Raw genomic sequence first — 10,615 nt, 5'->3', positions numbered from 1 at the left:
CATAAGAAAGGAAAGAAAAAAATAGATAAAATAATATCCTCAAAATTAAAAATCTGTTCTGGGTGCCTGGGTGGCTCAGTTGGTTAAGCGTCCGACTCTTAATTTTGGCTCAGATCATGATCTCAGGGTCATGAGATCAAGCCCACGTCAGGCTCCACACTGAGTGTGGGGCCTGCTTAAGATTCTCTCTCCTTCTCCCTCTGCCCCTGACCACTCGCACACTCTCTCTCACTCACTCTTAAAAAAGAAATGTAGGGCGCCTGGGTGGCTCAGATGGTTAAGCGTCTGCCTTCGGCTCAGGTCATGATCCCAGGGTCCTGGGATCAAGTCCCACATCGGGCTCCCTGCTCAGCGGGGAGCCTGCTTCTCCCTCTGCCTCTCTCTCTCTCTCTGTCTCTTACGAATAAATAAAATCTTTAAAAAAAAAAAAGAAATGTAAAAAAATAATAAAAATCTGTTCATCATAAGATACTATCTGGAAAGTGAAAAGAAAGCCCCCAGAATGGAAGAAAATATTTGTACATTATTTATCTAATAAGAGTCTGTTGCCCAGAATATGTAAAGAGCTTTTACAACTCCTCAGCAAAAAGACAACCCATTTTTTAAAATAGACAAAGAACTTGGATAGACCTTCCTCCAAAGAAATCATACAAATGGTGAATAGCACATGAATAGATGTTAAGCATCCTTAGTCTTTATGGAAATGAAGATTTAAACCAGTTAGATGTCCTTCTACACACGATAGAATCGCTATAATCAAGAAAACTATAATAACAGATTTTGGAAAGGATGTTGAGAAACTGAAACCCTTACACCTTGCTTGTGAAAAATGGTGAGTCTACGTATAAAATATTTTGGCATTTACTCAAATAGATCAAAGTAGAATTACCATATGGTTCAACAATTACACTCCTAGATGTATACCCCCAAAATTGAAAACACTGATACAAACAAACAAAAATGTACAGAAATATTCGTAGCAGCAGTGTTCACAATAGGCAAAACCCAGAAACTATGGCAAATGTCCATCAATGGGGAAAGGATAAACAAAATGAGGTAGATCCATAACTGGCAATCTTGTTCTGCCCTATGAAGGAATGAAGTAAAATGGTTCATTTGTAGAAAAAAATAGGGTGGCTCCTCAAAATATTGAACGCAGAATTCCACTGCAGCATATATGCCCCCCAAAACTGAAAGTACAAGTACCCTTATTCAGAGCAGCAATTTTCACAACAGCCAAAAGGTGGAAGCAACCCAAGTGCCCACTGACGGATGAATGGATAAACAAAATGTGGCATATACAGTGTGGAACTCGATTCAGCCTTAAAAACGAAGGGAGTTCTGACACAGGCTACAACACGGATTGACCCTGGAAGTCGTTTCGCTGAGTGAAATCAGCCAGTCACAGGAGGACAGATACTGTGTGATCCCACTTACAGGAAGTATCCTGAGACACAAAGTAGAATGTGGCTGCAGGGGCCGAGGGGGAAAGGCAATGGGGAGCTGGTGTCTCATGCACAGAGTCCCCCTCGCGGAGAAGGAAAGAGTGCTGGAGAATGAGGGACAACCGCGGGAACTCGGCTGAGGCCAGAGAACTGTGCACCTGCAATGTTGTAAGTGGTCGATACTATTGTGTTCAGTCGCAGTGAAAAGATGAATGAGGGACTGAGGCAGGTCACAGCGTGGGTGGACACTGAAAACAGCCGCAGTGACAGAAGCCAGACAGAAAAGGCCAGATTGCAACCAGCTTGCTCTTTACATCCGCCAAGGTTACCCACATAAGGCAACGTGTCGGGAGCAGTTCCAGAAGAAGAAAACCGGACGCGAGTGGAAAAGGACGCTTCAGACAGTGGGGCAGGTGGTGACAGTGGAAGCGGGCCTGCGGGCTGGGTTACAGTGTGGACACCGGGATGATCTCCGCACTTAGGGTCATGTGCCGGTTCCGCGGGACAGCGTCCCTGTTCGGGGTCCAACGCACCGAAGCGCCCCGTGTGAGGTGGTGAATGTGCTGAGCCAACGACACCTGGGGGTCTGAGTGCGGAGACCGAGCGCTTGTGCCGCTGGGACAGGCTCGCCGCAGTCGGTGACTCTTCCGAACACCCACGTCAGCACCTCCCAGAGAAGCAGAGACGCCAACCTCCGTGCCGGAGCCGGAGCCCCACCCGGATCCTGACCGCGTGGACGCGGGAAGGAGCACGAGCCCCGCGGCGGGTGTCCCCTCCCTGCCTGCAGACTGTCTGAGCAGCCCCAGGAACCGAATCCGAGTGGCACATAAACACAGACCCCTGGACCTCGGAGCGGATCCGAGCTCAGGAAGGGGAGACCCGCCAGCCCCGCGCCCAGCCCCGCGCGGGACCCCACGTCAGCGCACACAAAGCCCCAGCATCTACACAGCGCGCCCTTCCCCAGCGGGGTCCCGGGAGCTCGCACCCCGCCCCCCCCCCCCCCGCAGTCCCGGCTCAGGTGGCTTCTCCTCACCTTCTCCTCCCCGGGGGTCCTGACGCGGCCGGACTCCTGTCAGCGTGGACGCGGCCCCACGTCCTCCCGAAGTCTCCACAGCGGGTCCTGAGGAGACCCGGCTCCTGTCAGCGTGGACGCGGCCCCACGTCCTCCCGAAGTCTCCACAGCGGGTCCTGAGGAGGCCCGGCTGCCGTCAGCATGGACGCGGCCCCACGTCCTCCCGGAGTCTCCACAGCGGGTCCTGAGGAGACCCGGCTCCTGTCAGCGTGGACGCGGCCCCACGTCCTCCCGAAGTCTCCACAGCGGGTCCTGAGGAGGCCCGGCTGCCGTCAGCATGGACGCGGCCCCACGTCCTCCCGGAGTCTCCACAGCGGGTCCTGAGGAGACCCGGCTCCTGTCAGCGTGGACGCGGCCCCACGTCCTCCCGAAGTCTCCACAGCGGGTCCTGAGGAGGCCCGGCTGCCGTCAGCATGGACGCGGCCCCACGTCCTCCCGGAGTCTCCACAGCGGGTCCTGAGGAGACCCGGCTCCTGTCAGCGTGGACGCGGCCCCACGTCCTCCCGAAGTCTCCACAGCGGGTCCTGAGGAGGCCCGGCTGCCGTCAGCATGGACGCGGCCCCACGTCCTCCCGGAGTCTCCACAGCGGGTCCTGAGGAGGCCCGGCTCCTGTCAGCGTGGACGCGGACCCACGTCCTCCCGGAGTCTCCACAGTGGGTCCTGAGGAGACCCGGCTCCTGTCAGCGTGGACGCGGCCCCACGTCCTCCCGAAGTCTCCACAGCGGGTCCTGAGGAGGCCCGGCTGCCGTCAGCATGGACGCGGCCCCACGTCCTCCCGGAGTCTCCACAGCGGGTCCTGAGGAGACCCGGCTCCTGTCAGCGTGGACGCGGCCCCACGTCCTCCCGAAGTCTCCACAGCGGGTCCTGAGGAGGCCCGGCTGCCGTCAGCATGGACGCGGCCCCACGTCCTCCCGGAGTCTCCACAGCGGGTCCTGAGGAGACCCGGCTCCTGTCAGCGTGGACGCGGCCCCACGTCCTCCCGAAGTCTCCACAGCGGGTCCTGAGGAGGCCCGGCTGCCGTCAGCATGGACGCGGCCCCACGTCCTCCCGAAGTCTCCACAGCGGGTCCTGAGGAGACCCGGCTCCTGTCAGCGTGGACGCGGCCCCACGTCCTCCCGAAGTCTCCACAGCGGGTCCTGAGGAGGCCCGGCTGCCGTCAGCATGGACGCGGCCCCACGTCCTCCCGGAGTCTCCACAGCGGGTCCTGAGGAGACCCGGCTCCTGTCAGCGTGGACGCGGCCCCACGTCCTCCCGAAGTCTCCACAGCGGGTCCTGAGGAGGCCCGGCTGCCGTCAGCGTGGACGCGGCCCCACGTCCTCCCGGAGTCTCCACAGCGGGTCCTGAGGAGGCCCGGCTCCTGTCAGCGTGGACGCGGACCCACGTCCTCCCGGAGTCTCCACAGTGGGTCCTGAGGAGACCCGGCTCCTGTCAGCGTGGACGCGGCCCCACGTCCTCCCGAAGTCTCCACAGCGGGTCCTGAGGAGGCCCGGCTGCCGTCAGCATGGACGCGGCCCCACGTCCTCCCGGAGTCTCCACAGCGGGTCCTGAGGAGACCCGGCTCCTGTCAGCGTGGACGCGGACCCACGTCCTCCCGAAGTCTCCACAGCGGGCCGGAGGAGGTCCGGCTCCTGACTGTGGATGAGGCCCAACGTCCTCCCGAAGCCCCCACAGCAGGTCCTGAGGAGACCCGGCTCCGGTCAGCGTGGACGCGGACCCACGTCCTCCCGAAGCCTGGGCGTCAGCACAGTGGGTTCTGAGGCTTTGGAACGCCGGTCAGCGCACCGAGGAGAAGGGCTGAGCGCGCATGCCCCACAGGGGTCTCGGAGCGGGACTCGGGCGCCCCCTGCGGGAGGTGGGGGCAGTGCAGGATGCGGTGCACTCAGTTCAGTGGAGGCACCTGTCCTGGGGTCCAGCTGAATCCATTATATTTTGGAAATTCGAACTGAAATGGAGTCCAATTATCCCCGACTTCTCCAGAAATAGAAACAATTAATTAGAAACCATACGGAATTAAGTGAAATGCAGACACAGGCTTTACAACTTACACCAAAATTCATTCAAAACTGTAGATAAATTTAAAATGTAAAACTATCAAAATAAAGGGGACGCCTGGGTGGCTCAGTCGGTTAAGCGTCTGCCTTCGGCTCAGGTCGTGATCCCAGGGTCCTGGGATCCAGCCCCGCTTCGGGGGGTCCTTGCTCAGCAGGGAGCCTGCTTCTCCCCTGCCTGCTGTTCCCCCTGCTTGTGCTTGCTCTCTCTCTTTCTCTCTCCCTCTGTCAAATAAATAAATAAAATCTTTTTTTAAAAAAGATTTTATTTATTTATTCATGAGAGACGGGGGGTGGGTGCAGGGGGAGAAGCAGGCTCCCAAGGAGCAGGGAGCCCGATGTGGGACTCGATCCCAGGACCCTGAGATCATGACCGGAGCCGAAGGCAGACGCTTAACCATCTGAGCCACCCAGGCGCCCAATAAATAAAATCTTTTAAAAAACAAAAAGAAAACAAAAGAAAATCCACATGGGCTTGGGTTCGGTGATGAGCTTTAACACACAACACCAAAAGCCAATCCACAAAAGAAAAAAATTGATAACATGAACTTCCTAAAATTAAAACTTTTGCAGGCGCCTGGGTGGCTCAGTCCTTAAGCGTCTGACTTCGGCTCAGGTCATGATCCCACAGTCCTGGGATCAAGCCCCGCATCGGGCTCCCTGCTCAGCGGGGTGCCTGCTTCTCCCTCTCCCACTCCCCCACCTTGTGTTCCCCCTCTCTCTCTGTCAAATAAATAAAGAAAATCTTTAAAAAAAAAACAAAAACACTTTTGCTCTGTGAAAGACCTTGCTCAGAAAACTAAAAGACAAGCCACAAACTGGGAAGAAATATTTGCAAAGCACAAATCTGGTAAAAGATTTGTATTAAAAAAATACAAAAGACTATCAGAACACAACGATAAGGAAACAGACATCCTAATTGATAATGGGTAAGGATCTGAATAGATGCCTGGACAAAGAAGATATACAGATACAAAATAAGCATACAAAAATATGTTTGACATCATCATTAGGAAAGTACAAATTTAAACAACAGTGAGACAGCACTGTACACCTATCACAAATACTAAACTCCAAAAACAAGAATACCAATTGCTGGAAGGTGAGGAATGGCAGCAAATGTCCCTTCAGAAGACATTGTGGCCATTTTTTCCAAACCTACGTTAAGTCTCATGTTAAGATCCAACTATTGCACTTTTAGTATTTAGACAACTGCTTTGAAAAACTATTTCCAAACAAAAACTCACATGCAGTTATGCACAGTAGCTCTATTCATAATGGTTACAAACTTAAAGAAACCAGGATGTCCTTCCCTAAATGAATCCATAAGCAAACTGAGTGCATCCATGTGAAGGAAGCAGAATATGCCATGCAAAATATGCCCCCTTGGCACAAGGGTTATTTGGGCTGATTAATTTTAAGAAACAGCAGACATGGGAGAATCTCTGAAAACTAGGTAAAAGTTGCCGTTTGGCGAGTGAAATGTATGCTTATAAAGGAATGCCCCATTTGTAAGCCTGTCTCCCTCTGTATAGGAACAGAATTACTAAAACTCAAGAAACTCTTACCAAAAGAGAAGGCACAGACTTAAATCTGGGTAACAACAATACCCTCGTTTACTGTGCTCATCTGATGACATCCCTTAACTGGCCTTCCCACCACCCAAAATCTTTTGGTCTTTAGCTGAAGATGGCATTTAGGGTGAGGGCTGGGCCACTTCAAGGAATTATTCCGTTTTCCTGGGTATCCCCCATGAATAAAGGAGGTATGCATGCTATTAAACTTTGACTTGTTTTTTTCCTGTTAATCTATTCAGCAATAAGAAGAAATGAACCATCACCCCATACAATGACATGGATGAACTTTACATGTATTTTTCTAAGTGAAAGAATCCAATCTGAAAAGCTTACACACTGAGTGACCCCATTTGTAGGAGATTCTGGAAAAGGCAAAACTAGAGATGATAAAAGGATCAGGGGGTGAATTCCATGATATTTTAATGATTTATACCTGCCACTATGCATTTGTGAAAACCCAAATCTTTTGGGGCACCTGGCTGGCTCAGTCGGTAGAGCATGCAACTCTTGATCCTGGGGTTGTGAGTTCAAGCCCCATGTTGGGTGTGAAGATTACTTAAAAATAAAATCTTTAAAAAACACAAACATTTTTACACCCCAAAAAGTAAATCATAATCTGCTGAAATTAAGTTGTTTAGGATGTGGGAGTGTCACAGGATGGTGTAGGGGCCAAGGGCAGGCTGCCCCAAATCTGCCACTTTGACATATAGATCATTTTAAATAAAAGTTACTTAAGAGACAAGCTAGGCAATGAGGACACTTAGACCCTCCTCTGTCCCCCTGGAAGCAGGAAATCTATCTCCCATGTGAAGATGTCCCTGTTCCAGGAGGTAAAGAGATTTCGACGTCACCAGAGATGGGAGATTTGGAGCCAATAAGGCTGTATAAACAATCCTTGTTACTTTTTACTAATTTACTACCCCAGCCAAAATTCTGTTCAGAATTGCTTACTAATTGAAGCTCCCAAGGTTAAGTTTCCCTTGTCCTGTGATTTCATCACAGGTGTATTTTCTCTTTGTCCAAAAAGTACAAAACCTGGCTTCCTTGGTCATTTCTTTACACCTCAGTTTCATTTTTGGGTCTCCATGTGCACATCATTACACTTTGTTTTTTTTTCTCCTATTAATCTGTCTCATGTCGATTTCATTCTTAGTCCTGTGGTAAGAACCTTGGACCAAGGAAAATTTCTTCCTCCCCTTCAATGGAATACAGAACATTAGTCCCGTGGTAAGAACCTCGGACCAAGGAAAATTTCTTCCTGCCCTTCAATGGAATACAGAACATCAGTCCCGTGATAAGAACCTTGGACCAAAGAAAATTTCTTCCTCCCCTTCAATGGAATACAGAATGTGACACATAATCTAACTGTATTAGAAACATATGGGGGAAAAAACCCTCACTGTAGGTTGTATGACAAAAGGTGCTGACCTAAGTAACTTTGGAAATGAATGGAATCTGTAGATTAAAGAAAAAATGTACTGTATGTACACAGTGGACTCTATTTGATAAAGTTCTCTGCCATCAGAGTGGTACCTAACAGTTCTGAAAACACCACATCTGTAATTTGGAACAGAGCAATGAATTAAATAAAGGGCCGGTGGTGAGAGCCAGGTTTGTCACTGTTAGAGTAGGAAGTTACAGATCAGCAAAGGGAGAAGATCACAATCTCCATGTGGTGACGGACCAGGTTGGAGACAGCAGTATAAACTTGTTTTTAGCTTAATATGGACACAGTTCCATACAGAAATCCTTATAATTAGGTGTGTTTACATAGGTGGGAATACAGGCATATATTGCCTTGCATTGTCCGCTGAGCACATTCAGGTCCCACAGGCGAGACTTTAATACCATTCTCTAATAAAAGGAACCAGGGCTCTTTGAAGAAATTGCTTATACTAGGACTCAGTAAATATAGGAGCCAGGATAATCTTGAAGTATCAGAAAGTAAGGAAGTACCAAGAAAAACCCCACAAAGATAGAATTATATCAAAGAGAAAGTGGAGCCAATGCAAACCTCAGGGTCATGAGATTGAGCCCCACGGTGGGCAGCACGCTCAGTGCAGTCTGCTTGAGATTCTGTCTCTGCTTCTTCCTCTGCGCCTCCCCCTCTCTGCTTGAGATTCTGTCTCTGCTTCTTCCCCTGCGTCTCCCCCTCTCTGCTTGAGATTCTGTCTCTGCTTCTTCCTCTGCGCCTCCCCCTCTCTGCTTGAGATTCTGTCTCTGCTTCTTCCCCTGCGTCTCCCCCTCTCTGCTTGAGATTCTGTCTCTGCTTCTTCCCCTGCGTCTCCCCCTCTCTGCTTCAGATTCTGTCTCTGCTTCTTCCCCTGCGCCTTCCCCTCTCTGCTTGAGATTCTGTCTCTCCTTCTTCCTCTGCACCTCCCCCCTCTCGTGCTCTCTCTCTCTCTCAAAATAAATAAATACATCTTTAAAAACCTTTCCTTCCCTGTAGCTCAAAGGAGCTCCTTTGTATTTTCTAGATGGGATGCTGCCTGATCCATTAATTGTTCGACGAAACCAAAGGGATTGAGATCTTTTAAATTACTTGGTTTATTAACAGATTACATAGTTTCCTTACAAATGGGTTGAATAGGCCTCTCCTAACAGAATTCCAAATAACAGATGTAAACACTCAGCCACCCATCAGGGAGGTGAAACTAACTTCCCTCTCCTAAAGTGTGTGGGCTCCACACAGTGTCTTCCTGCTCACGAAGATGCACATGGGAAAGAATAACTCGTGGTGGGGAAGCCTGACCAACAATGCCTCAGCCAGGTGACCAGTGTTAACACGGACAAGTGACAAGTGACCTCCAGAGCATGTTCCCTTGATATAAAGTGATGACAGAGCACCTTACCTTTGTGATCTGCTTCCTCAAAACCCATAGCCCCAGTCTAATCATGAGGAAAACACAGTAAATCTGAATGCAGGACTTTCTACCAAATACCTGACCAGGTCTCCTCAATACTGCCAAAGCCATCAAAATAAGACAAGTCTGAGGGACTGTCACAGCCAAGGAGAGCCTAAAGAGACATGATGACCACATGTCATGTGGTGCCCTGCATCGGATCCTGGAGCAGGAAAAGGTAGAACAGAGGGAACCTGAATAAAGTATGGACTTTACTAAATAATAACATATCAATATTTGTTCGTTATTTGTGAAAACTCTGTAGAAAAACAGAAAGAGAGTAGAAATTACAGGTCAAATAAGAGAAACCTATTGCATCAGACTGGAAACCTCAAGGAAATGGGTGATTTCCCAGTAAAAATACACTTTAACAAAATGAACCCTAAAATAAGAAAAATACAAACAGACCAATTAGCCATCCAGGGCCTCTTCTTCCTGCTGGTTCTCCTCTCACTTCTGGGGTTTTCCTCTCCTGGGACAGAGAAGGAACAGCTTCCCTAAGACCTGACCCCACTCACTGTCTTATCTCCCCCCGCTATGCCCCGTCCAGTGAGGATGGCGTGCTGGGGAGTCTCAGGGACTGTCGATCCTGATGTGTCAACTAGCATTTTCTGGATGGCAAGTGGACACACTTACTAAAGTAAAATGAATTAATATTTTTTAAATGGTGGAAGTAAATTAATACTTGGAAGAGGCAAGTTAAGAGTGTTTTTGGCCTGGGTGTTATACGCAACTAATGAATCATTGAACACTACATCAAAAACTAATGATGTACTATATGTTTGGTAATTGAATTTAAATTAAAAAAAAAAAAGAAGAGTGTTTTTGGACTTGGCAGGCCCAGGGGCTCACACTCTCACAATGTGACCTGGGCCCTCTCCAACCCTCCATCCTGCTAAGTGCTCTAGGGTGGCCCCATTCACAGGCACAGTCTCTCTCACTGCATCTGGGGCCTCCCACCACTTCCAGGATGACACCCACTCACCATCCATTCTACTGGGAAGGGTTTCTCTTTCCCTTGGGTTCCATGAAAAGTCATGGCTTTAATTATCTTTGGGCCGGCTTCAGTCACATTCTCATCCCTGAAGCCATCAGAGCACCCAGAAGATAGAGCAAGGGGTTGGGTAGACTTGGATCATACGTCCATCTGTGAGGTGGGTGGAAAGTGGGGTCTGCTCTCTGGAACTATTTGGATGGGAGGCAGGTGAGATGGGGTTCCCAAAGACAAGCTGAGGTGCTGGACTTAGACATGAGAAGACATGCCGGGCTGGGAAAGCAGCAGATTCTGCATCACTGGTGACTGACTGCACAGCTGTGGAATCTGAAGCCCAAGGAAGGAAGAGGTTGCAGCCGCCCATCCAGTGCTCTTGTTGTTCTCCCACGATGGCAAGACACTCTTCCGATTGCTGAAAAAGCAACTTTGCTGTTGGTGGGAAATGCAAGGTTCCTGCCTTGGGCATTGGATCCTAGTGTCTCAGAGACTGGGAGCCGCACAGACCTCACTTGTGTCCCTGGGAAGAGGAGCCCAGGAGTCACACATTAATCACATCATTAATCACCCATCCCCAAA

This window comes from Mirounga angustirostris, unplaced genomic scaffold (assembly GCF_029215605.1).
Source record: "Mirounga angustirostris isolate CCGP_5_RB_7025 unplaced genomic scaffold, mMirAng1.0.hap1 SCAF_7, whole genome shotgun sequence".
Classification (NCBI taxonomy): Eukaryota; Metazoa; Chordata; class Mammalia; order Carnivora; family Phocidae; genus Mirounga; species Mirounga angustirostris.
This window is presented reverse-complemented; position numbering follows the sequence as displayed.